Source organism: Callorhinus ursinus, unplaced genomic scaffold (genome assembly GCF_003265705.2).
Source record: "Callorhinus ursinus isolate GAN/ISIS: 27379988/994484 unplaced genomic scaffold, GSC_fseal_2.0 scaffold15, whole genome shotgun sequence".
NCBI lineage: Eukaryota > Metazoa > Chordata > Mammalia > Carnivora > Otariidae > Callorhinus > Callorhinus ursinus.
The window spans coordinates 5243137-5261994 of record NW_027397077.1 but is presented as its reverse complement, the minus strand read 5'-3'; the positions used below and the strand labels follow the sequence as shown (position 1 = coordinate 5261994).

The 18858-nt window shown below is 43.5% G+C and overlaps 1 protein-coding gene across 26 annotated transcripts in view; it reads left to right on the top strand.

Annotated features, from left to right (window-relative positions):
* MAP4 (microtubule associated protein 4) overlaps positions 1 to 18858 on the top strand; it is a 195601-nt gene that overhangs the window by 149263 nt on the left and 27480 nt on the right. The gene's annotated exons all lie outside the window — the stretch shown is intronic.

Sequence of the window (18858 nt, the reverse complement as noted above, 5' to 3'; positions counted from 1 at the left end):
TATCTGCATAAGACATTCTCATCTTTTCTGTTTTTATCTTTCTTCTATTAGCTACCCTATTGCCAAGGCAGAAAATGAAGTCATAGATAGAGGGCGTTCCAGCCTTCGTTAGGATTTCAGTGTTCTAGCCAGTTCTTGAGTGTTAGTTTTTAGACTGGTTCTTCAGTTTGAACAGTGATACAAAGGGTGACATGTAAATTTTCTGAATGCTAGCCATTTATTTTTGCTCAGTATTTCTAAAGAAATGTAGTAAGAGGATTTGTTTTGATTCTTGAGTAAGCAAAGCAGAAGTTTCAGAACTTTCAAGGCCTTGCCTTGGCCAAGCCAAGCTCAGTGTTGTTAGGGGTAGCCTTGTAGAGTGGCTGAGGAGAGAATGGTGGATTTCAGGCAAAAGTTATTGTTTCTTCTATAACTCTTACACCTTCCCCCTAAGGACAGTATTTACTTTTTTTAATAGTTAAATTTCTTTTTCAGGGTGCCTCAGTCGTTAAGCATCTGCCTTCAGCTCAGGTCATGATCCCAAGGTCCTGGGATCGAACCCTGCATCAGGCTCTCTGCTCAGTGGGAAGTCTGCTTCTCCCTCCCCACTCCCCCTGCTTGTGTTAACTCTCTCCCTGTGTGTGTGCTAAATAAAATAAAAGCTTTCAAAAATTTTTTCTAGGAATTTTGAATCAGTTAGTACATTTCCTTGGTATGAAGGGGTGTGCACTTAAACATAAGTCTGTCTCCTTCCATCGGTCCCCATCCAAATTTCCCTCTCCAGAGGCACCCAATGTTCAGCGTGTCTTTATACATCCTTCCAGAGAGTTTATGCATAAGGAAGCAATGACATACACATTTGTGGATTTTATACAAATGAGATCTACCATACGTACTGGTGTGTGCCTTGCTTTGTAAACGTAACAGTTATTTTTTTTTTAAAGATTTTTATTTATTTGAGAGAGAGAGAAAGTATACAAGCAGGGGGAGGGGCAGAGGTAGAGGGAGGGGCAGAGGTAGAGGGAGAAGCAGACTCCCCACTGAGCTGGGCTTGATCCCAGTACCTGGAGATCATCACCTGAGCCGAAGGCAGATGCTTAACCATCTGAGCCACCCAGGTGCCCCGTAAACCTAACAATTATTTTAAAGGTCTTTACAGATCAGTACAAAGAAGAGGGCCTCATTCTTATTTAATAGCTGTATAGTATTTTCATCATGTGGATATACACTAATGTATTTTACCACTTCTTTATTGGTGGACATTTAGGTGTTTCCTAGTTCTTTTTTATTAGAAGCAAGGTACATAGACTGTCCTCATATATACAGAATGTCCTAGTTGTGCTAGCACATCTGTGTAATAAAAAAGGACTCTGAAGTAGACTCTCTGGTTTGAAGACTGTGGATTGGTAATTTTGACAGGTGTTGCACTCGGTCCCCCGTAGGGCCACAGAGGTACACTCACACTCGGAAAACACCGTACTGCCTCCTCTGTACTTTCTCCACTTATTGCGTGTTTCTGTTACTACGCGTGCTGACCTCACGGGTGAGCATGTTTCTTGGCTTAGATTTATTTTGTGTTTTACTTATTTAGTGACTTCCTTATGTATTACCAAGTTTATAAAGGAACATATAGTTAGCAATGTATTTACTTCCCTATTTCCAAAGAGGATACAACTGGCAAAAGAGAATTAATTTAGGGGCGCCTGGGTGGCTCAGTCGGTTAAGCATCCATCCATCCCTACTCTGAGTTTATAAAAATAACTTCTATTTTTAATTTTTCATATTTTGCATCTCTGATCAATGTAGAATTGACATGCGCGCGCGCGCGCGCGTGTGTGTGTGTGTGTGTGTGTGATTTATGAGATGTGACATAGAATTTCTTGGTCATCTACCAGCATGTGTCTAATCTGTCTCCTACTGAAGTGCCACCTTTGTCAGGTTCTACATTCCTGTGTGTATTTGCTGTTGTCTGATCCATTGGTCTTTCCACTGAGGCTTCAGTAGCATAATGTGGCTTTAATAGTATATTGTCATAACTAAGAGGTCTAGTCCCACTCCTCACCCTATGACTGTTTTTTAGGGTTTTCCTGACTCTTCTCCCCACTTACTACTACATACAAAATTGAGAATTGACTTGTATAGTTTTGTAAAAAGATAAATAAAAATCCATTATCCTAGGGAGAGGTGATGTCTTGTATGGTGAGATTTTCTGTCCAGCCACAGAATACTGTGCCATGTTCAGTAACCTCACATATTCGGGTGTGCGTGCCCTTCTCCCTCACTGGTATTTTGATGTTTTCTTCATGCAGATCTTCCAGTAAGAAGATCTTCCATGCAGATTTCTAGTAAGGCTTCTTCAAGATATCCAGGAAGCAGGTGAATGTGCAGATTCAGAGCTTTAGGTAACCCTGAGGCAGGGAACTGAGTGGAATGGGGAGTGTAGTGATTTTTGATACGAGACTAGGCAGGGTGGCCCCTCATACTAAAATACCATTGGTCATGTAGACTCTGAGGTTTAATCAACATGATTGGTTCTAGACCTGGCCTTGTTAAATGTTTCCTTTGTTCTTCACTTCAGATCATTTGTGTTAACTGCGCGCCCCCCAGATAGCCAGTGATTAATAGCAACTACCATCTATTGAGTGAATACCATGTGCCTAGTTATCTATCAATAGGTAGGTAGGTAGGTAGGTAGTCATACATACACACACACCAAAACAGTGGTATGAAGTATTCTCTCCATTTTACAGATAAGAAAATGGCGACTCTCCACATGAAGGTCATGCCCATAGTATAATGTCAGAGGTAGAATTTGAACCCAAGTCTTTCTGACACTAAGACCTGTACTTTTCTTATTCTTGCCTCAGAGGAACCTTCCAGAAATTTTAAGTCTTTAAAAGAAACAGATGAAGGTTGACAATTAGTCGTTATATGTTTTATTTTAATATCTAAGCACTAAGTACTTTTTTAGGTAGAAAAATGGAAACACATCATGAAGACATAAATTTTGAATCGGAGGCTAATTTGGGATTGGGATCTAGGTCTTTTGGCTCTGTCTAGCATTTTATTCTCCAGGCTGAGACTATGTTTGATTTATTCATGTGTTGTTCCTCACAGCTAGTATTGAGCTTTACATATATATGCTGCCTAATGACATTTTTAAAATTATAAATGAATTATCTTAGGTGCCCCTAATGAATTCTCTTTTGCCCGTCTTATCCTCTTTGGAAATAGGCTAAGTGAATATATTGCTAACTATATGCACTGTTTCCTCTCCTGTTATGTTTTCATGCCACTCTCAAGTTTACGGAAGATTTCGTCACACTCTGCATGTTCTAAGGCATGGAGGATTGTAATACTTTGGGCAATCTAAGCTCACTTTGTCAGAAAAGGACTTCCCGTGGGACTGGTTTTTGTGAATGGAAGAGCAGGTGTGAAAGGACGACCCTCTACTGGACTCAAGTCTGTGCTGTCGCTTCACATCAGTTGCTTCCCTGGCAGCCAGGTAGAGCTGTGAGTGACAGTGCACTTGGCATGTTGTCCTGGGAGTGCGACAGTCACCATGGATCCCCGTAGACAGGCCCTTCCCTTTGCCATAGTTAGAACCTGGCCTTCTTTTTTCTGGCTTCATTTCTTTTTCTTTAGTTTCCCTGAGCCCTTCTTCCAGCAGCTGGGAATGTCAGTTTATGGTGGGAAGTTCTCTTGGCATGAAACTCGAAGTAATTTATAAACCCCAGATCCTAACAGTTTCATAAATAAAATATGCTCAGCAGTTGAAAAAACCATTTGTAATCTTAAAACTTGCTACAATTTTACAACTGGAGAAGTATGTGTTTGGTAATATCTTTTTTTCTGCTGCTTTCTTCCCACCTACCTGCTCATTCTCTGGGCTTTTTTAAAAAGAGCTGTATATTAAAGAAACTTAATGGGAAATTCTATATGTCATACAACTAAAAATAGCTACCATTTTTTGAAACTTACTGTATGCTCAGCACTCTCTTAAACTCTTTTAACCCTCAAAGAATCCTGGGCTACCGTTTACCTCATTTGAGCCAGAGCATGTAAATATTCTTTGAAATGAGTCCAGCATATATTAATTTTTCTACTTTAAAATGAGGTTCTTCCCCTCACACTCCCTCGCTGGTCATTTTTATCTTCTGGTGACAGTAATATTGGAAGATTCAGAAAACAAACGATAAACAATTGAGCTTCTGGGGGCGCCTGGGTGGCTCAGTCGTTAAGCGTCTGCCTTCGGTTCAGGTCATGATCCCAGGGTCCTGGGATCGAGTCCCACATCGGGCTCCCTGCTCAGCAGGAAGCCTGCTTCTCCCTCTCCCACCCCCCCTCCTTGTGTTCCTGCTCTCCCTCTCCCTCTCTGTCCAATAAATAAAATCTTAAAAAAAAAAAAAAAAAACAATTGAGCTTCTGATTTTTGATGTTGCAGGTATATTTACTTCTTTAAAGTATGAAGGTGCACCTGGCTGGCTCAGTTGGTAGAGCATGCAACTCTTGATTTGGGGGTTTTAAATTTGAGCCCCCATTGGGTGTAGAGATTATTGAAAAATAAAATCTTAAAAAAAATAATAAGATAAAATATGAAGTGGAGTCTTCCCTTTATTGTATTTCCCTTTATTTCCTTTACCTTATAATTTTTTTTTTTAAGATTTTATTTACTTGACAGAGCAGAAGCAGGGGGAGTGGCAGGGAGAGGGAGAAGCAGGCTCCCCACTGAGCAAGGAGCCTGATGAGGGGCTTGATCCCAGGACCCTGAGATCATGACGTGAGCTGAAGGCAGATGCTTAACCAACTGCCTGGGCGTCCCTCCGCCCTTACCTCTTAACTTTAACCTAAGATATTGAAGCAAGTCATGTCAGCTGTGAGCAGGATTGTTTAGCAATGATGGCAGTTTAAATTTAGACAAAAATGTAATTGTCATACAAACATTGCCTAATGCTCTGTAAATAGTGGGCACTCAACATGATTTGGACTTTTTAGTATTTAGTTTATTCATTCATTCAACAGACACCAGGTAACATTACTCCCACATTCTAAGGGTAGATTAATGACCCACTCTCTACCCCTCAAGGATTCTAGAGTGGGGAGATAAACACACAAACAGATAATTTACTCTAGTGAGAAAAGTTCTGTAATTTGAGCTATGAGTTTGTAGAGCAAAGGCGAGTAAAGCTTTCTAGGGGACAGACTGTGTAAAGGCATAGTCAAGTACAGGTGCATGGAATATTTGAGAAGTAGCAAACATTTTGGAGTGACTGACATATAAGTCAAATTGGGAAGTAGGGAGATCTGTGAAACATTCTGAGATGAGATTGAGAGGAAGAATATAAGCTCTTGAAGGGACCTGGGAGCCAGTGTGTTGCCTCCATAAGCGGAGGATCTTAGACTTCGTGGTGGAGGAGATGGGGAGGTACCTATTTTAGTTGGATTATTCTCTTTTCTTTTTCATGGAGGCTTATGGGAGGGTCAGTACTATGCTAAAAGAACAAAGGGTTAGAGTTTCCAAGTCCTACTTCTTGGAGTACGTTTCATCTGTAAACATTTTAATGCTTTAGGGTGTCAAATGACAAAAATGATAAAATTTAGTAAGGAGTTTGATGTCCTTTATTAAAGGAAAACAATCCATGGATTGGGGAAGTACTGTGCCTAAGAAGCAGAGGCGCACTCTTCCCGAGGGATTTTGGGCAAGAGCGAGTTTTATAGAGCGTTACGAGAGGTACTGCGTAACAGCATGACTAAGAGGTTAGAGACTTCCTTATAAGGCTAGCAGCAGGTCCTGTTTTCTAGGGTAAGGTAAGCTAGCTAAAGCTAAGTTGAAGGGTTGTAATTGGTATATGTTAGATTTCCTTGACAGTGAGCCGTTTCCCACATGTGCAGACTTAGATTTTTTAGACTTTAGATTTGTGATGTGAGCCAGGCCTCCATTTTGTGGGTCCCAGTATGTGATTTATCTTCATCAGGAGTCACAGACGTTAGATTTCTAGCTTCAGTTTTTTGATCTTGTTTCCTTCCCAATCTTTGAAACTTAATTAGGGAGAATCACAGTTTTCTTGAGTTAAACATGTACTAAGAAATGTGTCTGAAATTCAGTAGAATATGGCTTTGAAATGTTTTTGCATATAAGTATGTGCATATAAACACAAACATCATTTCCTTCCAGGTAAGAAACTTAGACTGCAACTTTGTACCCTTTGGGTTTTGTTAGTAAAGAGTGTCATCAGTCATTGTAATCAGTAGAATCGACTGTCACTGTAGTGATAATTTATTAGAAATTGTTTCCTGGAGACAGTAACTGGGAACATTTGGTCAATCTGGAAAGTAGCTTCGTTGCCTTGGTAACAGATACGAAAGATGCAGGGGAACCAGTTGTGGAACATACCAAACCAAGGCCCTGAACACGTTGAGTACTCGCTCAAGGCCCAGGCAAAAACAGAAACATCTGCCAGTTGTGCCAACACGCTTGGAGGCTAGACATGTCGTTATATGGCCTGATGAAAGAGCCTTAGAAGCCACCTACTGTCTAGACACATGGGAATCTCTGCACTTTCCTCAGACTCAGAATGGAACGGAAAAGTCTTTTAACCCAAAGGACCTTCCAAATTGGGACCTCTCTAGATGAGTTTAATGATGGGAAGGGTCAGGCCAAATGATACAGAGTCCGTATAAAAGGAATCCATTCATCCTTCCACTGAGAGAACTTTTCTAAGAGCCTACTTAACGTGTATCCGAGTGCTGGGCACCCCCATGGCAAAAATGGACTGGTCATTTTCTCGCTTCCTAGTCCCTCCCGGGAAAGGCACATAAGTAAAAGATTATGGTGTAGTTGCTGAATCCTAAGACGGAGTAGAGCAGGTATGATGTTGTAAAAACATGGATGAGTCAGTTTGGGTGAGGGTGTGGGAGACTTCACAGAGGTGACATTGAAGTGAGTTTTGTAAGAATAGTAGAACGTAGAGGAAAGAATTCCAGTAGTGGCTCAGTCTGGAATTGAAGCCTTCTGGTTCCTAAGTACATTTATTTTTGCCTGGACATGCTCAGCCTTTTAAGACTTCATGTAAGTTCCTCATCTACCAACTTGATAAAAATATCACAGTGGCTGGGGAGGTTTGAGTTCTTACTACAGCTGTGTCCTGGGGGTGAATGTGGATTCCCGAGTGAAACTATGTCTTTAATTCTGAATCGGACCAGAGCCCTGACAGAGCCATCCTCAGATTTTACTAATTCTTCTGTACTAGATTTTCCCCATCTTTTGTGATCCAGGTAGCATTCACCTCATTTGAAAATCTTTAAACCCATTAATTCTTGTTCTGTGTGATTTCTTCCTTGGTATGTGTTGGTATAAGCCACTCTGTGCCCTTCCCTGTGTGAAAGTCTCTGGATCTCCACTTTTCTTACTGAAGCAGGACCTGCCTGCCTATTCAGAAGCCCCATGAAGGGAAGCTCACAGTGTTGAGGCACTATACAAAAACATAACAAACGTAAGTTCTTTTTTTTTTAATTTATTTTTTTATTATGTTATGTTAATCATCATACATTACATCATTAGTTTTTGATGTAGTGTTCCATGATTCATTCTTTGCACATAACACCCAGTGCTCCATGCAGTATGTGCCCTCTTTAATACCCATCACCAGGCTAACCCATCCCCCCACCCCCTTCCCCCTCTAGAACCCTCAGTTTGTTTCTCAGAGTCCATAGTCTCTCATGGTTCATCTCCCCCTCCAATATCCCCCCCTTCATTCTTTCCTTCCTGCTATCTTCTTCTTCTTCTTCTTCTTTTTTAAACATATAATGTATTATTTGTTTCAGAGGTACAGGTCTGTGATTCATCAGTCTTACACAATCCACAGTGCTCACCATAGCACATACCCTCCCCAGTGTCTATCACCCAGCCACCCCCTCCCTCCCACCCCCCACCACTCCAGCAACCCTCAGTTTGTTTCCTGAGATTAAGAATTCCTCATATCAGTGAGGTCATATGATACATGTCTTTCTCTGATTGACTTATTTCGTTCAGCATAATACCCTCCAGTTCCATCCACGTTGCAAATGGCAAGATTTCATTCCTTTTGATGGCTGCATAATACTCCGTTGTATATATATACCACATCTTCTTTATCCATTCATCTGTCGATGGACATCTTGGCTCGTTCCACAGTTTGGCTATTGTGGACATTGCTGCTATAAACATTGGGGTGCACGTACCCCTTCGGATCCCTACATTTGTATCTTTGGGGTAAATACCCAGTAGTGCAAATGCTGGATCGTATGGTAGCTCTATTTTCAACTGTTTGAGGAACCTCCATACTGTTTTCCAGAGTGGTTGCACCAGCTTGCATTCCCAGTAAACTTATGTTCTCTTGAGAATGGAAACTCATAACCAAAGATTGCTAAGGAAGAGGTCACTCGCACCTCTTTGCATAATTAAAACAAAACAAGACCATGATGAAGGTATAAAGTAGACAGTAAAACTAAATGCATTGCTTCTTTTTCTCCTTTACTTCAAGCTTGCTTTGCCCCCCCAAACACATACGTATATACACATTGTATATTAATTTGGAAGTTTTGAATTGATCACAAGAAGATAAATTACAAGTATTGTAAATTAAAGCCTGTAGTACTTGTCTTCACTGAGCAAAACAGAAACAGTGAAAAGGGGATGCATCCAGTGACTAAGATGAAGTTCTGCTCAGCAGTGTGGGAAGACTGGTGGTCAAAAACCAGGCATCTTCCGTGTGGCTTTTCCCGTAACTCACCATGTGACCTCAGACAAACCACTGCATTTTCCCTCCTCTAGATCCCGTTTGCTCTTCTGAAAATGAGAAGATGAAGTTAGAGGAGTTGCCGCATTCTGATCCTGTCCTGTAGCACACAGTTCATTGTCCTTGCAGTACTGTTTTTATAAAATGATCCTTATCAGTTTAAGAAACAAAACAGAGGAGCAAAGGGGGAAAAAAGTGAGACAAACCAAGAAACAGACTCTCAACTACGGGGGAATGGAGGAAGGAGGTGATGGGGATTAGGGAAGGTACTTGTGAGGGGCATCGGGCGATTCAAATAAAAACTTTAAAAAAATAATTTAAAAAATGTAAAAACAATAAAATGATCCTTGTCCTCAGAGCTTGGGAGAATAGAATATTATTTTCTTTAGGCAGTTCCTCAGATTTTGAGAGCTAGCTAGCTTTTCTTTTTCTCTTATCTGTTAATTATTGAAATTGGGGTTTGTATGGTGTTTCTTGGTGGTGGTGGTGTATTTTTGCCTACCTTTGTCAGAGGGTACCTCATGTGGTAATTCTCCAGTCCAGGGATTTATGCTTTATCATTTCACATCAAATTCCCTACTGGAAGTGGTAAAACCTACTTCATACATGAATACATTTTCTTAGTGTTTTGTTGTTGTTGTTTTTTTTTTAGCTAGCATCAGTGGGTACATTCTCTGTGTTAAATGTTTTTTGTGTTGTATTACTTCACCCCTACACAAGGGGTGGATTTTGTGGGTGTCCCCATATTATGCCTTATGTTCTCCTGTTGTGCTCAGACGCTGTGGTGGCACCAAGCTTACGTGTAAGATTGAGCATCTAGCTGACATGGTGTCTTGGGCACTCACCTGTACCCTGGGCTTCCTGTCTGGGCGTATACCTCTTGGCCACTGACCCCTCAGATTGCCTTTTGAACTCTCTGACTCTTGAGCCTTATAACTCTGAGGCCTCTGCTTGCTACAATAGCCAGATGCCACATCATTGTCTTTTTTCAGGCTGACCACATTCCTGATAAGCAATAAGAACTACGGTCCAGAATCTGTGCTCCTTTGTGACCGGCCGGCTTTATTCTCCTGGTTCCTGCTCCTGGTCTTTGGCTGACTTGCAGTTTGCTATTTATAGATAGAGTCACTGAGACAATATATGTGGGATTTGAAGGTACCAGGGACTGGCAGTTCTCGTTATTGCCTGAGCTTTGTTTGTTTTGTTTGTTGGTGCCAAACAGTGGGAGGGTTTGGATAAGCTGGCTAGAATTAAAAATCACTGGACTCTAGGGAACAAGTGTCCATGCTTGTTCTTCACCTAGATTCTCTCTGCCCCGTCAGAATATGGCAGCCAACTCAGACAGTGGAGTTGTCTCGTCAGACATGGCTACTGCGGCCCATAGTCATGCCTCTTCCAACAGGCAGCACCCTCGCATGGGGAGGGGCCGGGTCTACTGAACGTACTGGCCCCTGGAGCCCCAAGTTAAATTCCCTGTGTTGGACATAGCAACAGACCTGTGATTCCTTGATGCACATTTCAACTTTCTCATTGAGATGGAAGAGTGTTAAAACTGAGCGACCGGAAGCCACCTTCAAGATTCCCCGCATTTTATGGATGAAGAAACTGAAACTAGGAGCAATTAAGTGCAGTGCTTGGAATCATAACTATTAAGTGGCACAGAGAGATTTTAAAACCTGGTCTTCTGACTCCAAGCCAAATTAATTTATTTCCCCACAAACCAAAGGTAGAAGGTGTCAGTGAATTGAGGCTGCGCATGTTTGTTGGGGGCAGGGAGTGACTAGTTTCTGAGTGGATGGGGTTATTGAGGCATACCTGATGTCTAAGGTATTTTCTAAAATTTGTCTCTGCCTTGTTTGGACAGCATTGCAACAACAGCCTCCCGCCAGACTTTCTTAACTCTTGTCATATATTATATATACTTAATTCTATTATTTACTTATAATGTATGTATTTAAGAAAGCCAGGATTCAGCTGTATTTCATCACCAAGCCTTTCTGTACCCAAGACTCTCATCTTACTTTTTCCACAATTACTTAGTAGAATAACTTTCTGGCACCCCCTTCATTTCATTATGCATCTTCACTTCCCTTTCCTTGGTGGGAGCTTTGCGGTAGAGTAAGATGACCTTGATTCCTTGCCAGTGAACCTTTATTGGCTTTCATGTGTATTGCTACTAAACTGCCTGAGGTCGAGAGGAATGAGAGGCTCAGTTTATGTTCAGGACAGAGGTTAAATGGAAATGCACATTTTTTGAGGATTTCAACCCCACCACTCCTGACCATGAATGTAGCCCAGTGTTAGGTACTGTAGAAGGTGTATATGGTTGGTTCCTGCACTATAGTTGGGGACTGGAGAGAAGCTATGTGAATGGTATGAGTAGTAGAGAAGGGGTACTTGGAGACAGGCTCCAGTTAAGGAAACTTTCCTGGGCTGGGCTTCGGTTATCTCGTCGGGTTTTATAGATCAAAGAGAACAATCTTAATTTGACCCCCCCTTTTTTTAAATATTTATTTGACAGAAAGACACAGCGAGAGAGGGAACACAAGCAGGGGGAGTGGGAGAGGGAGAAGCAGGCTTCCCGCAGAGCAGGGAGCCCGATGCAGGGCTCGATCCCAGAATCCTGGGATCATGACCTGAGCCGAAGGCAGACACTTAACAACTGAGCCACCCAGGCGCCCCTTGCCCCTTTTTTTCTAAAAGCAGTATAAAAAACTATAACGAGATCAGTGCAGGTGATGGCAGATGGCTTTAAAACAATCTAGCCTGACTTTTCTTTGTCTTGGAAAAAGGCATCTCATGTATTCTTGAGAGAATATTTTATAGTATCCTATGTTAGCACATGATGGTAACCTAGCAGGGGAAGCAACAAAAATCAGCTGTGTTCAAGGTAGAATATGGCGTGTCCTTTCAGTGTAACTTTCTTTTTCAAGAATTTCCTTTTATGGATCCTTCAGTCCTGAATGTACAGTTTATAAACTCAAAGGCCAGCACAGCAAAGGACCGCGCTGGATTAAATCAGAGCCATGGGCCCTGTCACAGATTGCCAGAGGCTCTGCACTCCAGAGGTCAGAGGAAAATCAACTGGCCCCCGTGTGTTCACATGGCAACTAAGTCAGCTGACTGGGAAGACCAGGGCTGGTGCAGGAGGGAGGGACCCTACTTGTCCAAGGAACTAGGGGGGAGCAGGGTCAGGAGTCAAAAGTGCAAGGCGGGGAGGGTATGTTGTCACACAAGTGTCTTGTAACTGGGATATATGTCTGCAAAGCCCTGATGGCTGAAATCCGTGAAGGAACCCTTTATTAAACTCTGCCACGGTGCAGAGCTATAGATGAAGCTCTCCCTGGGCTTTGGGGACTCCACTCATCAGTTTTCAAGTGAATTTGATAAGTTGCTATGACAGCAAACCCACTCGTGCTCTGAGAAATGAACGCCTCCAATTTTGATACTACATTAAGGTCTTTTTTAAGTGAAATTTTGAGCCATTTTCTGAAATCATTGTTCTCGAAGGGTTATGACTGGGGATTGGCAAATGAGTCTTGACTATTTTTAAAAACGGTTTTTTGAGTGGGTGAATGGGGAAGTGTGGGCAGAGTGTCAGATAAGTGAATGTGTGGGTATGCATGTATCTATATCAGTGAAAGCCAGAGTAATTACTATCCTCAGTACCCAGATTGGCACCATACCGTGTTGTAAATTGCAGATCTAAACAGAGTGCTAGCTCATAGGAAATTACACTTTCAGTTTAACAGTGGCATTTGTGCAGAAAGTAGCAGGTTCTTTTCCTTTCTCTTTCTTTTTCGTTCTTTCTTTCACACTAGTAAGTACATGTAGCACCCAGCTGCTGGAGGAGAGAGGAGCCTTGGGGGAAAGAAAGGTTTTGTCATGAATACTGGGGACTTGGTGTGATGTCACTGCCAGCTCTGTGTGATCGTAGGTGGTGTTAGAGCTCCAGGAGCGAGGGGGGAGAGCAGTCGAAGAGACGATGTCGCTCTCAGACAAGCAGCCTGCCTCTTGCTCTGCCGCTTACAGCCAGCTCTGTCAGGGCAAGCCTGCAGAGTGCCGAATGGACCCCCCAAAAGAAATCCACCAAGCTGGATTTGAGTGGCAGAGGACAGAGGGCAAACTGAATGAAATCGGACTGAATGTCAGCATGGATGGGCAGCTGAAAGATGGGCTTGTGAAGAATGCCAGCTTCCTGGAGCAGAATAAGCTCTGCTTCTTTGAGGGGAAGCTAGACAAAGAGCTCAGCACTGAAGTGCAGGACAAGGAGTATCAAGCAGCCTCGGGTCACCTTGAGAGCAGGTATGTGATTTCAGAAACCTGCCATTCCTCGGGGGGGATCTCAGTCCACCAGAAGACAGCTGAGTTCCATGTGGGACCCGGAGAGGGTCCAGACAAGAACAAAGCCTCTACAGTTCAGGGGATGGTGGCAGGGAAGAATGGACCAGAGACCAAGAGCCAGCCAGGTGTGGATTTCCCTGGGGCTGCTGACATCCCCACCCAGTATGTTAAGGAGCAAGAAACCAGTGTTTGGAACCCCAACTTTCATCCAGTGGCTCAGGGCTCGAGAGAAGCAACTGCAGGAAAGGAGAATGGCATCACCACCGGCTGCCAGGTGACTGGGGTGGTGAAGGATAACTCTGGGCTGCCTGAATTTGAGTCCCCCCCATCGGTGGCCATTGCGTGCCCAGCCCCCACAGTTGAGCCTTCACCCACTGCCATTCCACCGATTACTATGGTGGAGTTCCCCCAGGAGTACGTAAGTGCCAGCTCTCATGACCGAGACCATGAGAAGGAAGGGGAGAGATTGAGTTTTCCCGAGGAGGGGGCTTTGCTCAACCAAGCGCCCCAGCAGAAAAAAGCAATGTGCCGGGCCCTGTCGGAATGTTCTCACCTCTCGGTTCCCCCAGCTGTCAACCTTGCAGATAAGTATCCTGAGCTCCCTGCCCGGGAAGAGCTTTCTGCTGGCCTGCCGCCTCTTACCAGCAGCCCCGTGCTAAGTCCTACGCCCAGGAAAGTGGGGGCTCCTGCCGTGAGGCGCTCCATGACGGTGGCTGAGGAACAGACAGCTAGCTACAGATTGATCTCTGGGGAACTGCCCATCCCATCCATTGCAGAGATGCCTCCTTTCATCTGTGAGGAACCTGTGGCTGAGAAGAGAGAAGACCTGACCCCCTTTGGCAACAGCAGCAGCGGCAGCTCCGGGAAGAAGGAACTGGGCCCTGCTGCGTTGTGTCTGCATGGAAAGCTGGAGCAGATTCCTGAAGCAAGCAGCAGGGAGAAAGGACAAGAAGATGTTAGTGAAACAAGAACGTATTCCTGCTCCCAGCTCTGCCAAGGAGGTGAGAAACAGCCAGGACAGACGGCTCTGGCGGGGAAGAAAGAAATTGAGGTCACTGCTACCCAGAGCACTCCATCGTTCCTGTGTGAAGAGACCCCACGTGATGGTATGTTTCTAAATTTTGCCTCCATGGGGAACAAGCAGACAGCAAGGAAGAAACCGAAGTGACAGATTACCGGCAGGAGCGTTAGGCAGCTTGTTACCGCTGGAGTCTGTGTGCCTGGGGAAAGCTGAATTCTTTGCATTGGAAGGGTGCGGGGAGTGAGGCAAGAAAGTGAACAAAGTGAATCTAGCTAGGTCAGCCTGAATGCTGGCATGACGGATGGTGGGGCCTGGGGGTGTGGTCCGATGGGGTCAGAGGGTGGCAGATATACGAAATAGAGCCCCTTACTTGACCTCATGTCACCCTGCCCACCCCGTCCCCCATCCCCCATCCTCCCACCCCTCAGCTCCCTGTTGGTTTGAACCAGATGATTCCTGAGCCCTAAATCATCCAGTCACAACTGATTGATTTCCTTGCTTGAAAATCTGCCACTGTGTGGATTTCACAATGGGCGTATCAGCACTAACCTCCTCTCGTTAAGTAGCACAGCCTGGTGCAAGCTCTGTTTTCCATTTCGCTTCTGAGAACATTTTACTTTTGTTCAAGTGGAAAAAGAGCCTTTTAAAACTGGCTATTTAATATTCTTTTCCTGTTCTTCATGTTTGACCCAATCTTGTTCTAGTCTTCTCTTTCTGTATGTGTGGGGGGAGAATTTGTGGAGAGAAGGGAAAGGAGAGAGGAGAGACTTGCACTTAATAAACAACTAACTGTCCGGGTCTTTGTGGCTGCCTCCTGTGTCTTTCCCTGGCTCTTCTCTTCCCCCCCCCCCCCCCCCCCCCCCCCCCCCCCCCCCCCCCCAGCTTATTGTTGGTGGTCTACAAAAGCTTGTTTTCCTCCGAGTCCAGTTTGAGCACAAAGGGCCGTGATTCACAAGCTGCTTAATGGGGATTTAAACCATGTGTGCTGTCTGTAAAAAAAAAAAAAAAAAAAAAAAAAAAAAAAGCCTCTTCCCCTAATATTTATTCCTCTCAGTACATTTTCATGAAGTTTTTTACTCCTTTTCTCTTAAAATTAGAAGTGGTGTTTTCTAGGGGAAGGGGTAGTAGAAAGGACCCTAGAAGACTAAGCAGGGTTTTTTAACGGAGATGGGCAAAGAAGTGGCATAGCTCCTCTGTGATTTATGACTCCAAGACAACAAGAACTCGGGTACTCTGTGCTGTTGCTTACTTCTAGCTGGGGCAGAACTGCAAGCCCCTTGTAGATAGGATTGTGTCATCTTGTTGATCCGCTGCTGCCCAGTTCCATGCCATATACCTTCTAGGTGGTAATGAGTGCAGAGTTTCGTTTATTTCAAAACAAATTCATCCTAGTTCATGCTAACAGAAGTTCACGGTGGTAGAAAAAAAATTCAAGTAACTTGCAAACCTCACTGATCTATTCACCTAATAAAATGTTTTAAGTGCCGACTCTGCTAAACACCATGTAGGTAAAACTAGATAAAGATTCATTTACTTAACATGCTCTCTGTCTGCCAGTCACTATCTAGGCACTGGATATCGTCGTTAGATTGTCAAGCAAGTTATGATCTAATTGGGGTTGGGGAAAGGAACGGTGAGAGAGAGGTGAATCATGGAAACTACCTGGAGGAGGTAGCCTGGGATTGTCTAACATTGCGAGGGAAAGCCTTCCAGGCAGAGGAACTCATGTAAACAAAGGTATGAAGCCTAGATAGCTCACATCAGGTAAAAGAACAACAACCACTATTCATGGGGCACCCTTGTAAGGATTATTTAATTTCAAAGAACGGAAACACGCTCAGAGGAACTCAAATTTATAAAAAGGTGTTTACTGACAGGGAGTCTCAGGGAAGCCAATTGCAGGAAGTGTAGCCAGGCTGCAGCCATTGTGTGCCTCTCAGGACATCTGCTTCGCCCTAAACACGTGTTCCATTCTCTTCCCTTCTGGGAACTGTTTTCTCTCTGCCATCTCTTACATTTTGCTGCTTTGGTGACTGGTCTGCACAGGGCATTGGGTTGCCATGGTTTGGGCTCCGTGCCCCACTTCATTCTACCTTACATCCCTTATATCTGTTTACTTCATTCATCTGGGGGCTTCTCGGGAGAAGACTGTAGGTTGAGGAAACATGTCCAAGCCATCTGTACATGTGGCCAGAAATAATGGGAGAACAAATCTAAAAAGTTGTTTGGAACCCAAGCTTCAAATGCCCCCCTAAGATGTTTTTTTTTTTTTTTTTAAAAAAAAAAGGTGGCTGCCTATGACAATAAAGTGGCCCGAAGTCGGCTTTGGGATGACTCTCCTGTTCTCAGTAGATAAGATGAACTGGAGGACAGATTATTGAGGGCAAAAATTCTTGTGACAACAGCTTGATTCGTGTAGTAGTAGCAGGTGAAATACGACGTGAAGGGGAAATATAATAGGTAAAATCAACTAATCAACTTGACTTGAAAACTGGATGTGGAGGGTGAGAGAGAGAGGAGTCAGAGTAGTGCTCTGACACTGAGCCTCGGTCTCCCCGCAGCACACATACTGGAAAAGTCCAACAGAAGGGAGAAGTCTGGTAGAGCAGTTATGAGTTCCGTTTTGAGCATTCTTTTTCGAAACTATGGGGACGTTTGGGTGGTGGTCTCTAGCAGTTGGCTGGCATAGACCCCTGAGACAAAGATGGAGGGTCATGGTGAGAAGTACCATCTAGGTGGGTGACAGCAGTTTCTGCTTATGTGTATGTCAGGTGTTCTTCACTGGGTGACAGTTACTTATATACAGATTGAGATGTTAACATGCATATATCATAGGCAATGTGACTTTGTGTTCATGTTGTTTACTGAAAAATCCTATGCCTATTGAAAAATGTTCATAGTGGTCTGGGGCTAATGGCAATAAGTCACACATTTGGTAAGATATTCTTTCGGCTTGCTAGAAAAAAAGACATTAGCAATGCGTAGGTTTGTTTGGTTTTTTTTTTCATATTTTTTTAAAGATTTTATTTATTTATTCAAGAGAGATAACGAGCCAGGGGGGAGGGAGGGGGACAAGCAGACTCCCCGCTGAGTGGGAAGGCCAATGTGGTGCTGGATCCCAGGACCCGGAGGTCATGACCTGAGCCACTTAACTGACTGAGCCACCCAGGTGCCCCTATATTTTTAAAACAAAGCAAATTCAATTTTCACTAAAAATGCATAGGGTTTCAAACATCAAAAAGTACAAAATGCTATACATTAGAAAATCTCCTACCAAGAGACGACCACTTGATTCACTTTTTTTGCTCCTCTCCTCTAAATACAGATAAATACTCTGAAAAGAATTCAGCAGACAATTATAAAAGGAATCTGAAAGGTGGAAACGAGAGGGCAGACTGGGTAGGGAGCTCAGGACTTGAAGAAGGACAGTGCATGTGAGTTCCCTGGGTTTTGTTTCTAATCTCCCATGTACCCAGGTCTGGGCCCTGTGGAGTACCTGCAGCCTAGAAGTGCCAACAAGCATAGGTGCCCCCCCCAAAAAAAAGAAAGAAGGAGAAGGAAAAAAAGAACGAACAAAAAGCCTACTTTTTCTTGCTACTGGTCTTTTTACCAGGAAAGGGGAAAGCCTATTTCCCTGCCCATAACCAGCAACAGCAGTTGGCTCAGTCCTGCTGAGCAATGCTCATGAGGGCCTACCTGTTGCCCATTCCACACCTGACAGCACTACAGTACGACCTATCCCTAGTCCCCCACCAGGTGAGAGCACCAGGGACACCCACAGGCCTGGCGTCTTAGAGCCTTCTATCCAGGAGCAGAAGGGGACCTTGGGAGGTTTCCTCCTACAACCTTAACCTCCAGCAGCAAAAGGCCAGGTAAGTGCTTCCCGCTTCCGGCGGTACCTGCAGAGATCGAATAGAAAGTCTGCGGGCGCCAGGCAGCCAGAGAACAAGTCAAGAGAAACTGCATTCTTTGGGTCCAGCATCGCTCAACCCCTACCTAGTGAAACCACCTGGCCCAGGGAAGTGCCTTCAGCCCTTACTGGAAGTACCAGCAGGCATTGAGTGACAGTCTCAGGAAGCCAGAAGAACACAGCAGGCCAGAATTGCATTACAAGGGCTCTGGAAACTAAATTGTCATTGAAAGTACAGCCAAATTTAAACAGTGATTACCTGCTAACATACAAAATTAGGATTTTAAAGCAGCCATTATAAAATTGCTTCAACAAGCAATGATGAATTATCTTGAAACAAATGAAAAACTAGAAAATACAGCAAAGAAATAGAAGTTATAAAAAAGTACAAAATGGAAATTATGGATAGGAAAAATACAATAATCAAATTAAAAACTGTGTCTGATGGGCTTAATAGTACACTGGAAATGTCAGAGAACAGAGTCTTTGAACTTGAACACAGATCAATAGAATTTATTCCATCTGAACAACAAGAGAGAAAATAGACTGAAAAAGAAATACTACAGCTCCTCAGAGACTTTGGGACAGTAACAAAAAAATCTAACATTCATATTATTGGAATCCCAGGAGATGAGAAAGAATGTGAGACTGAACAACTACTGGAAGAAATAATGACTGAATACTTCCCAAATTTGTCAAAAGACCTAAACCTGCAGATTCAAGAAACTGAATGAACCTCAAAGAGAAAAACCCAAGGAAATCTACACCAAGATATATTATAATTAAATTCTGCAAACTAAAGACAAAGAAGAAAAATCTTCAAAGCA